Source organism: Acipenser ruthenus, chromosome 3, assembly GCF_902713425.1.
Source record: "Acipenser ruthenus chromosome 3, fAciRut3.2 maternal haplotype, whole genome shotgun sequence".
NCBI lineage: Eukaryota > Metazoa > Chordata > Actinopteri > Acipenseriformes > Acipenseridae > Acipenser > Acipenser ruthenus.
In genome coordinates this window covers 48541556-48555456 of record NC_081191.1, presented here as the reverse complement: position 1 = coordinate 48555456, position 13901 = coordinate 48541556, and positions in this window count along the sequence as shown.

Genomic DNA, 13901 nt, shown 5'->3' with positions numbered 1-13901 from the left:
CTCCAATCTTGTAATCAGTCATTCAGCCTATTTAAATGGAGAAAAGTAGTCACTGTGCTGTTTGGTATCATTGTGTGCACCACTCTGAACATGGACCAGAGAAAGCAAAGGAGAGAGTTGTCTGAGGAGATCAGAAAGAAAATAATAGACAAGCATGGTAAAGGTAAAGGCTACAAGACCATCTCCAAGCAGCTTGATGTTCCTGTGACAACAGTTGCAAATATTATTAAGAAGTTTAAGGTCCATGGAACTGTAGCCAACCTCCCTGGGCACGGGTGTGGCCGCAAGAGGAAAATCGACCCCAGATTGAACAGAAGGATAGTGCGAATGGTAGAAAAAGAACCAAGGATAACTGCCAAAGAGATACAAGCTGAACTCCAAGGTGAAGGTACGTCAGTTTCTGATCGCACCATCCGTCGCTTTTTGAGCAAAAGTGGGCTCCATGGAAGAAGACCCAGGAGGACTCCACTTTTGACAGAAAAACATAAAAAAGCCAGACTGGAATTTGCTAAAATGCATATTGACAAGCCACAATCCTTCTGGGAGAATGTCCTTTGGACAGATGAGTCAAAACTGGAGCTTTTTGGCAAGTCACATCAGCTCTATGTTCACAGACGAAAAAATGAAGCTTTCAAAGAAAAGAACACCATACCTACAGTGAAACATGGAGGAGGCTCGGTTATGTTTTGGGGCTGCTTTGCTGCGCCTGGCACAGGGTGCCTTGAATCTGTGCAGGGCACAATGAAATCTCAAAACTATCAAGGCATTCTGGAGCGAAACGTACTGCCCAGTGTCAGAAAGCTCTGTCTCAGTCGCAGGTCATGGGTCCTCCAACAGGATAATTATCCAAAATACACAGCTAAAAGCACCCAAGAATGGATAAGAACAAAACATTGGACTATTCTGAAGTGGCCTTCTATGAGTCCTGATCTGAATCCTATCGAACATCTATGGAAAGAGCTGAAACTTGCAGTCTGGAGAAGGCACCCATCAAACCTGAGACAGCTGGAGCAGTTTGCTCAGGAAGAGTGGGCCAAACTAACTGTTAACAGGTGCAGTAGTCTCATTGAGAGCTACAGAAAACGTCTGATTGCAGTGATTGCCTCTAAAGGTTGTGCAACAAAATATTAGGTTAGCGGTCCCATCATTTTTGTCCATGCCATTTTCATTTGTTTTATTATTTACAATATTATGTTGAATAAAAAATCAAAAGCAAAGTCTGATTTCTATTAAATATGGAATAAACAATGGTGGATGCCAATTACTTTTGTCAGTTTCAAGTTATTTCAGAGAAAATTGTGCATTCTTTGTTTTTTGTGGAGGGGTACCAACAAATTTGAGCACGTCTTTATATATATATATATATATATATATATATATATATACAGTACTGTGCAAAAGTTTTAGGCAGGTGTGAAAAAATGCTGTAAAGTTAGAATGCTTTCAAAAATAGACATGTTAATAGATTATATTGATCAATTAACTAAATGCAAAGTGAGTGAACAGAAGAAAAATCTAAATCAAATCCATATTTGGTGTGACCACCCTTTGCCTTCAAAACAGCATGAATTCTTCTAGGTACACTTGCACAAAGTCAGGGATTTTATAGGCATATAGTCAGGTGTATGATTAAACAATTATACCAAACAGGTGCTAATGATCATCAATTCAATATGTAGGTTGAAACACAATTATTAACTGAAACAGAAACAGCTGTGTAGGAGGAATAAAACTGGGTGAGGAAAAGCCAAACTCAGCTAACAAGGTGAGGTTGCTGAAGACAGTTTACTGTCAAAAGTCATACACCATGGCAAGACTGAGCACAGCAACAAGACACAAGATAGTTATACTGCATCAGCAAGGTCTCTCCCAGGCAGAAATTTCAAGGCAGACAGGGGTTTCCAGATGTGCTGTCCAAGCTCTTTTGAAGAAGCACAAAGAAACGGGCAACGTTGAGGACCGTAGACGCAGTGGTCGGACAAGGAAACTTACTGCAGCAGATGAAAGAAACATCATGCTTACTTCCCTTCGTAATCGGAAGATGTCCAGCAGTGCCATCAGCTCAGAATTGGCAGAAAACAGTGGGACCCTGTCTGGAGAAGTCTGGTCAGAAGTGGCCTTCATGGAAGACTTGAGGCCAAAAAGCCATACCTCCGACATGGAAACAAGGCCAAGTGACTCAACTATGCATGAAAACACAGGAACTGGGGTGCAGAAAAATGGCAGCAGGTGCTCTGGACTGATGAGTCAAAATTTGAAATATTTGGCTGTAGCAGAAGGCAGTTTGTTCGCCGAAGGGCTGGAGAGCGGTACACGAATGAGTGTCTGCAGGCAACAGTGAAGCATGGTGGAGGTTCCTTGCAAGTTTGGGGCTGCATTTCTGCAAATGGAGTTGGGGATTTGGTCAAAATTAATGGTCTCCTCAATGCTGAGAAGTACAGGCAGATACTTATCCATCATGCAATACCATCAGGGAGGCATCTGATTGGCCCCAAATTTATTCTGCAGCATTATTATTATTATTATTATTTATTTCTTAGCAGACGCCCTTATCCAGGGCGACTTACAATTGTTACAAGATATCACATTATGTTTACATGCAATTACATTATTTTTACATACAATTACATTATTTTTTACACATTATTTTTACATACAATTACCCATTTATACAGTTGGGTTTTTACTGGAGCAATCTAGGTAAAGTACCTTGCTCAAGGGCACAGCAGCAGTATCCCCACTTGGGATTGAACCCACGACCCTCCGGTCCAGAGTCCAGAGCCCTAACCACTACTCCACACTGCTGCCCCCAGCATGACAATGACCCCAAACATACAGCGAAAGTCATTAAGAACTATCTTCAGCGTAAAGAAGAACAAGGAGTCCTGGAAGTGATGGTATGGCCCCAACAGAGCCCTGATCTCTACATCAGTGAGTCTGTCTGGGATTACATAAAGAGAGAGAAGCAACTGAGGCTGCCTAAATCCACAGAAGAACTGTGGTTAGTTCTCCAAGATGTTTGGGCCAACCTACCTGCCGAGTTCCTTTAAAAACTGTGTGCAAGTGTACCTAGAAGAATTGATGCTGTTTTGAAGGCAAAGGGTGGTCACACCAAATATTGATTTGATGTAGATTTTTCTTCTGTTCACTCACTTTGCATTTTGTTAATTGATAAATATTAACATGTCTATTTTTGAAAGCATTCTTACTTTACAGCATTTTTTCACACCTGCCTAAAACTTTTGCACAGTACTGTATATATATATATATATATATATATATATATATATATATATATATATATATATAAATATACAGTACTGTGAGGAGGCTGTGTGGTCTAGTGGTTAAAAAAATGGGCTTGTAACCAGGAGGTCCCCGGTTCAAATCCCACGTCAGCCACTGACTCATTGTGTGACCCTGAGCAAGTTACTTAACCTCCTTGTGCTCCGTCTTTTGGGTGAGACGTAATTGTAAGTGACTCTGCAGCTGATGCATAGTTCACACACCCGAGTCTCTGTAAGTCGCCTTGGATAAAGGCGTCTGCTAAATAAACAAATAATATATATATATATATATATATATATATATATATATATATATATATATATATATATATATTTCAGTTGCTTCTGAGTCATGGCTTTAGTCTTCGAAGAGCACTGAAGCTGTGCTCAACACGCACTGTGGACGGGTGTTTGTGTTTGTGTATGTGAACGTGTGGGTGAAATAAAACGGGACTGTTATTATTTTGGGGCTGTCACAAAGACGGCCAGAGTGGGTGGCGTCAGACCAGAGAGGAATACACAGACAGAGACGGTGGTGATGATGAGCTGAGTGCAATGGCTGCACTCAGCGTTTATTAACAAATAAAAAGGTTTAACAGTACAAAACAGGACACGGCACTGGTAGCCAAAAGAAACATATAAACAAAACGGACTAAACACTTAACAAACGGTGCACGGAGACAAACAAACACGGTGAGTACAAACAACTATTATATTTACGATCTTACTTTCAATTACTCCTCGCTCTCTCACCCGTTCTCCACTCCCGAACACCTAACCCCGACTGCATGCTACGTGTCTCTATATATACTGTTGTGCTGGGATTCAATTACTAATTAATTATTCACTTGAATCCCAGCACGTGAATTAATTCTGTGCAACCCCGTGCTCGCATATTATATTTTAAATGCATGTGCGTGATGTGCAATCCCGTGCCTAAATACAAATATACAATTTAAGACCTTTTACATTACAGACCTGTTTATATCCCGTGTACCAATCTATACACCAACATTAACATACGCACGCATACATACATACACAGAACACACAAATGCACACAGGGGCGGGGCACTTTGCCACATATACCCCCCCTTGTGCGCAGCACACATGGCCTCAACGGCCACCTCCCCCCTTAAAAACCCAGCAGTCCAGGACAAAGTCTCGGGCTGGGAAGGGAGGCTTCAGTGGGCCCATGGCTGGCCATGCTGTCAGCACCCCTGCCGGTAGTGGCACGGCTGACAGCCTGTTGGTCCCGTCCTGCAGCGAAAAAGCTGCGGGGGCAGGTGGTCCCCCGACCTCCCCCTTCTTCGTAGCCGGCAGCTCCCTCCTGTGGGGCTCCGGCCACAAGAACTCCTGCAGCGAAACTGCTGCTGGGGAAAGTGGTCTCCAGACCTCGTCCCCCTTCTTTGTAGCCGGTAGCTCCCTTTGGTGGGGCTCCGACCACAGTACTGCCGGCAGCGAAGAAGCTGCAGTGGGAGCAGGTCTCCGGACCTCCCCCACGATCTCCGGCAGCAAAACTGCTGCTGGGGTTGGTGGTCTCCAGACCTCCTCCCCCTTCGTGGCCGGCAGCTCCCCTTTCTGGGGCTCCGGCCACCGTACTCCCTGCGGAGGTACGGGCAGCAGAGGCAGCTCCTGCTCCTCTGCTCCGGGCGGTGGCGGAGGCAGAGGCAGCTCCAGCTCCTCTGCTCCTGGCGGTGGTGGAGGCAGAGGCAGCTCCAGCTCCTCTGCTCCTGGCGGTGGTGGAACCAGCAGGCATTCACCCTCTGCTGGTGGAGGTGGAACCAGCAGGTATTCACCCTCTGCTGGTGGAGGTGGGAGGGGCAAGCAGTCCTCCCACTGCGGTGGAGGTGGCGGAGGTAGAGGCGATGGGGCTGATGCTGGCCACTCAGAGGGAGGCTGTGGCGGTGCTGGCTCCCTCTGCTGTGGCGGCTGGGCATGTGCGCGCCGTGCTGCCTTCAGCAGCATAGCTAGAGGCTGCTGGGGGACACCAGCATCCTGCCCTTCTCCCCCCCAAAAATTTTCAGGGGGTTGAGCCTGTAACTCCTCCCCTTCTGGCTCTTGGGACGGCACCAGCAGGTATTCACCCTCTGCTGGTGGAGGTGGGACCAGCAGGCATTCTCCCTCTGCTGGCAGCTTGGGTCCTACGGCTGTGGAAGCCCCGACTTCCCTCTTTTTGGGCTGTGGACGCACCGACTCCTCCCTGAGCGTCCACAGCCCAAATGGGAGGAGCCTGAGCGTCCACAGCCCAAATGGGAGGAGCCCGAGCGTCCACAGCCCAAGCGGGAGGAGCCCGAACGTCCTACGCCTGAGTGGGAGGAGCCCGAACGTCCTACGCCTGAGTGGGAGGAGGCGTAGGACGTAGGACGTTCGGGCTCCTCCCACTCAGGCGTAGGACGTTCGGGCTCCTCCCGCTCCTCCCGCTCCTCCCGCTTGGGCTGTGGACGCTCGGGCTCCTCCCATTTGGGCTGTGGACGCTCAGGCTCCTCCCATTTGGGCTGTGGACGCTCAGGCTCCTCCCGCTTGGGCTGTGGACGCTCAGGCTCCTCCCGCTTGGGCTGTGGACGCTCAGGCTCCTCCCGCTTGGGCTGTGGACGCTCAGGCTCCTCCCCATAACTGCGGAAGGGACAGTGGGCGAACAGGTGATCCTGGTCGCAGAGGAGGCACCCCGACGATGGCTTGTTACATCGCCGTGGATGCCTGGCCCTTAGGCGGCACTCCTCCTCCCTGTCCTTCACCTCTTTATCTGTCTCCCGCTTGGGCTGTGGAGGCAAAACCAGCAGGCATTCACCCTCTGCTGGTGGAGATGGGGACAGCAGGTACTCCTCTGCTGGTGGTCCTGCTACCTGGGCTGCTGTTCCGTTTATCGTTGCCTCCAGGTAGCTGAGGAGAAACTCCACACCTTCCTCCAAGGTGTTTGGGGTGTGTTCCTGCTGATAGGCCTCCCATCTCTCACTGTCCATCATCCACAGGGCCCGAACGACTATGGGCAGAGCCTGGGCCTCCAGCCCAGCATTCTCCAGGAACCAGTCCCGCCATTTTGTGGCGTCTTCTGCCATTATATATATATATATATATATATATATATATTTTTTTTTTTAAACAAAACCCCTCCTGGTCTGACGCTTGGAGGCGCTATTATCCCACGATGACACCACGTGTCACAAAGACGGCCAGAGTGGGTGGCGTCAGACCAGAGAGGAATACACAGACAGAGACGGTGGTGATGATGAGCTGAGTGCAATGGCTGCACTCAGCGTTTATTAACAAATAAAAAGGTTTAACAGTACAAAACAGGACACGGCACTGGTAGCCAAAAGAAACATATAAACAAAATGGACTAAACACTTAACAAACGGTGCACGGAGACAAACAAACACGGTGAGTACAAACAACTATTATATTTACGATCTTACTTTCAATTACTCCTCGCTCTCTCACCCGTTCTCCACTCCCGAACACCTAACCCCGACTGCATGCTACGTGTCTCTATATATACTGTTGTGCTGGGATTCAATTACTAATTAATTATTCACTTGAATCCCAGCACGTGAATTAATTCTGTGCAACCCCGTGCTCGCATATTATATTTTAAATGCATGTGCGTGATGTGCAATCCCGTGCCTAAATACAAATATACAATTTAAGACCTTTTACATTACAGACCTGTTTATATCCCGTGTACCAATCTATACACCAACATTAACATACGCACGCATACATACATACACAGAACACACAAATGCACACAGGGGCGGGGCACTTTGCCACATATACCCCCCCTTGTGCGCAGCACACATGGCCTCAACGGCCACCTCCCCCCTTAAAAACCCAGCAGTCCAGGACAAAGTCTCGGGCTGGGAAGGGAGGCTTCAGTGGGCCCATGGCTGGCCATGCTGTCAGCACCCCTGCCGGTAGTGGCACGGCTGACAGCCTGTTGGTCCCGTCCTGCAGCGAAAAAGCTGCGGGGGCAGGTGGTCCCCCGACCTCCCCCTTCTTCGTAGCCGGCAGCTCCCTCCTGTGGGGCTCCGGCCACAAGAACTCCTGCAGCGAAACTGCTGCTGGGGAAAGTGGTCTCCAGACCTCGTCCCCCTTCTTTGTAGCCGGTAGCTCCCTTTGGTGGGGCTCCGACCACAGTACTGCCGGCAGCGAAGAAGCTGCAGTGGGAGCAGGTCTCCGGACCTCCCCCACGATCTCCGGCAGCAAAACTGCTGCTGGGGTTGGTGGTCTCCAGACCTCCTCCCCCTTCGTGGCCGGCAGCTCCCCTTTCTGGGGCTCCGGCCACCGTACTCCCTGCGGAGGTACGGGCAGCAGAGGCAGCTCCTGCTCCTCTGCTCCGGGCGGTGGCGGAGGCAGAGGCAGCTCCAGCTCCTCTGCTCCTGGCGGTGGTGGAGGCAGAGGCAGCTCCAGCTCCTCTGCTCCTGGCGGTGGTGGAACCAGCAGGCATTCACCCTCTGCTGGTGGAGGTGGAACCAGCAGGTATTCACCCTCTGCTGGTGGAGGTGGGAGGGGCAAGCAGTCCTCCCACTGCGGTGGAGGTGGCGGAGGTAGAGGCGATGGGGCTGATGCTGGCCACTCAGAGGGAGGCTGTGGCGGTGCTGGCTCCCTCTGCTGTGGCGGCTGGGCATGTGCGCGCCGTGCTGCCTTCAGCAGCATAGCTAGAGGCTGCTGGGGGACACCAGCATCCTGCCCTTCTCCCCCCCAAAAATTTTCAGGGGGTTGAGCCTGTAACTCCTCCCCTTCTGGCTCTTGGGACGGCACCAGCAGGTATTCACCCTCTGCTGGTGGAGGTGGGACCAGCAGGCATTCTCCCTCTGCTGGCAGCTTGGGTCCTACGGCTGTGGAAGCCCCGACTTCCCTCTTTTTGGGCTGTGGACGCACCGACTCCTCCCTTTTGGGCTGTGGACGCACCGACTCCTCCCTTTTGGGCTGTGGACGCACCGACTCCTCCCTTTTGGGCTGTGGACGCACCGACTCCTCCCTTTTGGGCTGTGGACGCACCGACTCCTCCCTTTTGGGCTGTGGACGTTCGGGCTCCCCCCACTCAGGCGTAGGACGTTCGGGCTCCTCCCACTCAGGCGTAGGACGTTCGGGCTCCTCCCACTCAGGCGTAGGACGTTCGGGCTCCTCCCACTCAGGCGTAGGACGTTCGGGCTCCTCCCACTCAGGCGTAGGACGTTCGGGCTCCTCCCACTCAGGCGTAGGACGTTCGGGCTCCTCCCGCTTGGGCTGTGGACGCTCGGGCTCCTCCCATTTGGGCTGTGGACGCTCAGGCTCCTCCCATTTGGGCTGTGGACGCTCAGGCTCCTCCCGCTTGGGCTGTGGACGCTCAGGCTCCTCCCGCTTGGGCTGTGGACGCTCAGGCTCCTCCCGCTTGGGCTGTGGACGCTCAGGCTCCTCCCCATAACTGCGGAAGGGACAGTGGGCGAACAGGTGATCCTGGTCGCAGAGGAGGCACCCCGACGATGGCTTGTTACATCGCCGTGGATGCCTGGCCCTTAGGCGGCACTCCTCCTCCCTGTCCTTCACCTCTTTATCTGTCTCCCGCTTGGGCTGTGGAGGCAAAACCAGCAGGCATTCACCCTCTGCTGGTGGAGATGGGGACAGCAGGTACTCCTCTGCTGGTGGTCCTGCTACCTGGGCTGCTGTTCCGTTTATCGTTGCCTCCAGGTAGCTGAGGAGAAACTCCACACCTTCCTCCAAGGTGTTTGGGGTGTGTTCCTGCTGATAGGCCTCCCATCTCTCACTGTCCATCATCCACAGGGCCCGAACGACTATGGGCAGAGCCTGGGCCTCCAGCCCAGCATTCTCCAGGAACCAGTCCCGCCATTTTGTGGCGTCTTCTGCCATTATATATATATATATATATATATATTATTATTTTTTTTTAAACAAAACCCCTCCTGGTCTGACGCTTGGAGGCGCTATTATCCCACGATGACACCACGTGTCACAAAGACGGCCAGAGTGGGTGGCGTCAGACCAGAGAGGAATACACAGACAGAGACGGTGGTGATGATGAGCTGAGTGCAATGGCTGCACTCAGCGTTTATTAACAAATAAAAAGGTTTAACAGTACAAAACAGGACACGGCACTGGTAGCCAAAAGAAACATATAAACAAAATGGACTAAACACTTAACAAACGGTGCACGGAGACAAACAAACACGGTGAGTACAAACAACTATTATATTTACGATCTTACTTTCAATTACTCCTCGCTCTCTCACCCGTTCTCCACTCCCGAACACCTAACCCCGACTGCATGCTACGTGTCTCTATATATACTGTTGTGCTGGGATTCAATTACTAATTAATTATTCACTTGAATCCCAGCACGTGAATTAATTCTGTGCAACCCCGTGCTCGCATATTATATTTTAAATGCACGTGCGTGATGTGCAATCCCGTGCCTAAATACAAATATACAATTTAAACACACGTGAAACACAAACCTGTTTATATCCCGTGTACCAATCTATACACCAACATTAACATACGCACGCATACATACATACACAGAACACACAAATGCACACAGGGGCGGGGCACTTTGCCACAGGGGCCAACCCGCGGATTACAAACAAGCAATACACATTACTGTGATCTCAGGCTGTATACAAATTTGTCAGCTGGGGTCTTTAAACTACATGTTACGTGCGTTCACTTCTCATTGGTCAGTTAAGGTGTGTGCAGCTCCAGGATCGGATCAACATTACGGATCAGTGGAGCCTGATCCAGATCCTTGTAGTAAAACACCATCTCATGATCGGGATACAGTAATCCCAGATCCGATACCATTTTTCTTCCTATTGACTTCTATACTGACTAGTGATTATGCCAATAAATTATCGTGAAATAAAAGTTTTAGGACTCCGGCAATGTGAGGGGAACATTTCCTCATCATTGAAAAAGTAAGGGAGGCATTTCCCCCGTGTAAATTGCACCTATCCACTAAATGATTACTATTGTCATTCTGCCAATAAACAATGACGAGTGAATTTACTGACAAGACAGCAGGAGTTCAGTTGATCTAAATGGCTGAAATAGCTACTGTTTAAATCATTAAAGTATTAAAGGGCCCATTTGTGTCACTAAAAGTGCATGCAAGTCACTTTGATGTATTTTTTAAAGCCTATTTTCTCCATATATATTTTTTTCATAATACTCAGATTTCCTCAGTGATTTAATGTAACACTGTGTTTAGTAAATCATCATTATAATAATATTCACATTGTTGTCATTTTTGTGTGTGTTGCATAAGGCTTGGCAAAAGCTTGGTTTTCTTTTGTCGCTTCACTCTTACACCATTCAGATTACTTATGGAAAGGGCATAGGCAAAATATGGAAGAAAGAAGACAGCAGTAAGAATATTTGCATGATTTAGGTTCCCAGGATGAACAATTACCTGTTGCAGTAGACACAAACCACAGCTCCGAAAGCTTTTATAGCTTCGGTTTGCCATGCTTAAAAAAAATCTAAACATGCATTTCTTTCATCCCAAAGTTTCCCTCAAGCATAAATGAAATTGGGAAAAGAAATGCGAGTTTGAGTGACCAGCTACATTATTATTTTCAAAAGTATGGGGAAGAAGAAAACAGCAAACAAAACTTTCTTCTGCCAGGCAAGATATTGCCTGTCAACTAAAGACAAGAATTGAAATAATGACCTTATGATGCTTCAGTGTTAAGTGTTTGTATTCCACAAGCTCATAGTATTTAACTCCTAGTATTCAAAATACCCCTAGCCTAAGGCCTGTGAAGAAGGGATTAAACCAGAACGTTTGAAACATGTGACTCAGATGTTGGTCATCCTTGCCTAGGCTTGTTTCACTACACATAAAGAGTAAGGGACAAATAAAGGAAGTTAGTATATTAGTAGCCTGTCATGACATGTTTTAAAAAGCATTAGCTGTAATTTAAAAAGTCTAAAAAAGATGCAGGTAGAACTGTAGGAAGGCAGTGATATGAGGTCAGTTTAATCACTGCAGTAGCTAGAAATGCATCCTTTATTATTATTATTATTATTATTATTATTATTATTATTATTATTATTATTATTATTATTATTATTATTATTGTGTTTTAGATAACAGTGTTTCATTAGTCATTAGAGACAGCTGGTTACATTCCAATTCATCTTTCTGTTCCTATAATGTTTTGCATGTTTTTTTTTTAAAACAAACATTTCCAGTTTGCAGCAGTACTGAATTGAAGGTGATTTTAAGAACTGTCAGATTTTTTTTTTTCACCAGCAGCAGAATGAAACCTGTATTAATTAAACTGCCACCCAGTGTTAGGATTATGGGTTGGCTGAAACCAATATGACCAAGTTGATCCTGTATTGACAAAATGAGCTTTCATCCACAAAATACAGGACTCAACCCACACACACACATGCACACACACTCACTGGGATTTCATTTTATCTTTCAGTTCTTTTGTCAATGTTTTAAAAGCCAATTTTAGATTGATTTCTAGACTGCATATAGGACCAGTGGCAACTACCCTATACAAGAGGTGCATTAGCAGTTATATGGGAATGCACTTATATGTGGACAAAAGCAAGTGCTTGATTGTGATTTTAGAAAATAATTAAATTAAAATCTATTTATACAGCTTTAATATGGTATTTTATCAACTACTAACTTACTATGTTGCTGCACAGTAGTGTATATTTATAATAATCTCAGCACCTGCTGGTCTTGTATTTGCACTTATCTTTAGCCATAGAGGAGCTTATATTCGGACATAGGCACATGTTTTAATATAGGAAACCAAATAAGTAACTGCATTTTAATGCAATAACATTTCCTCTGCAAATGTAATGTAAAGTAATTGTGAGGATTCTTTGAAGTCACATGTTCTCAGACAGCATCGATTGAATTCTGCAGCAACAGTGGTGAACTTTGTGATGGATTGTAGAATAACCTGAAAGAATAATACTCCTGTAGGATACACTCTATTGAAAAAAGCACAGCTTCCCTCTTTATTGTTTTGCTGCTTTGTGATCCTTTGAAACCCTGCAGGCACCGGTTCCAGTAGAAGTCAGGCTCAGTTTGGTGGTGCAGTTCTCTAGTATCAGCAATATTTGTGGGGTAAGGGGAAAATATATTTCCATAAGAGCAGCAGAAGGTCATTTTTAATGGCATAAACACATACATGGGAATCGGGCGGCACGGTGGCACGGTGGTTAGCGATCTCAGGGGTCTGTATGTGTGGAGTTTGCATGTTCTCCCCGTGTTCGCGTGGGTTTTCTCTGGGTACTCCGGTTTTCTCCCACAGTCCAAAGACATGCTGGCAGGTGGATTGGCCTCTCCAAATTGTCCCTTAGTTGCCCTGTGATGGACTGGCGTCCCATCCAGGGTGTAGTCCCACCTTGTGCACCTATGTCTGCTGGGTTAGGCACCGGCTCACTGCGACCCTCTATAGTATTAAGCGGTTATAGATAATGGATGGACATACATGGGAAAATTTGGGGGATGAACTAGAATGATACATCATCGCAATCCTCTGCCTACATCTCTGAACCAGTTACATTAAATATTAATGTCGGAATAGATTAACATCTCTCTGGACACCTTCCTGCACTTTATAAGGTCAATGTCACATGTGTCAAGGCTGTGATCAGGGCAGACAGCGACCCAACCTGATATTAGGGATAGGTCCTAATAAAATGGCCAAAAAGTGTGCATCTGCAACTTATATTTGCACATGCAAGACCTAGAGAACCCTTTGTCTTTGCTGACAATAAAAAACAACAGGTCTCTTAAAACATTTTAATTATCAGTGTACAAAATAATGTTTTAATATAGAACCTATGCAAGATGGCAGTTCCCAAAGTGATCATGTTTTGGAAAGTCTAACAAAAGTCTCTTGAACTGTGTGTAGTTTACAAAGCCCTAGGCCTTTTTTTGTCAGGCATGTGTGGGCGGAGGAGACAAACAGTTTCTATTGCTAGTTTCACCTTAGGGTTCAGTTACTGAGAGATATACTGGTGACTAATACTAAGTCATTTATTACGCCTGCCTCAAAAAAGGGATTTAGTTTTGCCATTCCATACATATCTTTGTCTTTTCTTTATCTCACATGGTTCCCCTCCCCCAACAAGTCACCCAGACTTTTAAATAATTCTACAGGGAACCCTAAGGAGCTGCAAACAAGCTATTGTGTGACACATGCAGGACTGCAATAAAGGATTATAATGCTAGACAAATTGTATTAGGTTTTGTGAGTGTTTAAACATTATATTTTATAGTAGAACTATAATATTCCATGTACTGTTTTTATTTAAGGTTACCTCTGAATATTTAACGGATATAGGTTTCACAGACCTGTATTATTTAAAGTCCAAGATTAGTCCTAAGGTAAAACTTTGTCTAGCATTATGACATGTAAAGTAGATGCTGTGTAAGGATGGCACTCATATTTTAAAAAATGATGCAAAGTAGCAAAAATGCTACTAAGAATTCTAACAATAATAATACAGACAGTAATGACTATCTTAGCAGCACTATTCCCATAGTAACTTAGAGCACAATGAAACTTCTATCAGAATAATCTCTGTAAACACCCTTTGTATGAGTTTCTTAAAATGGTTGTTTCTTTAATGCTG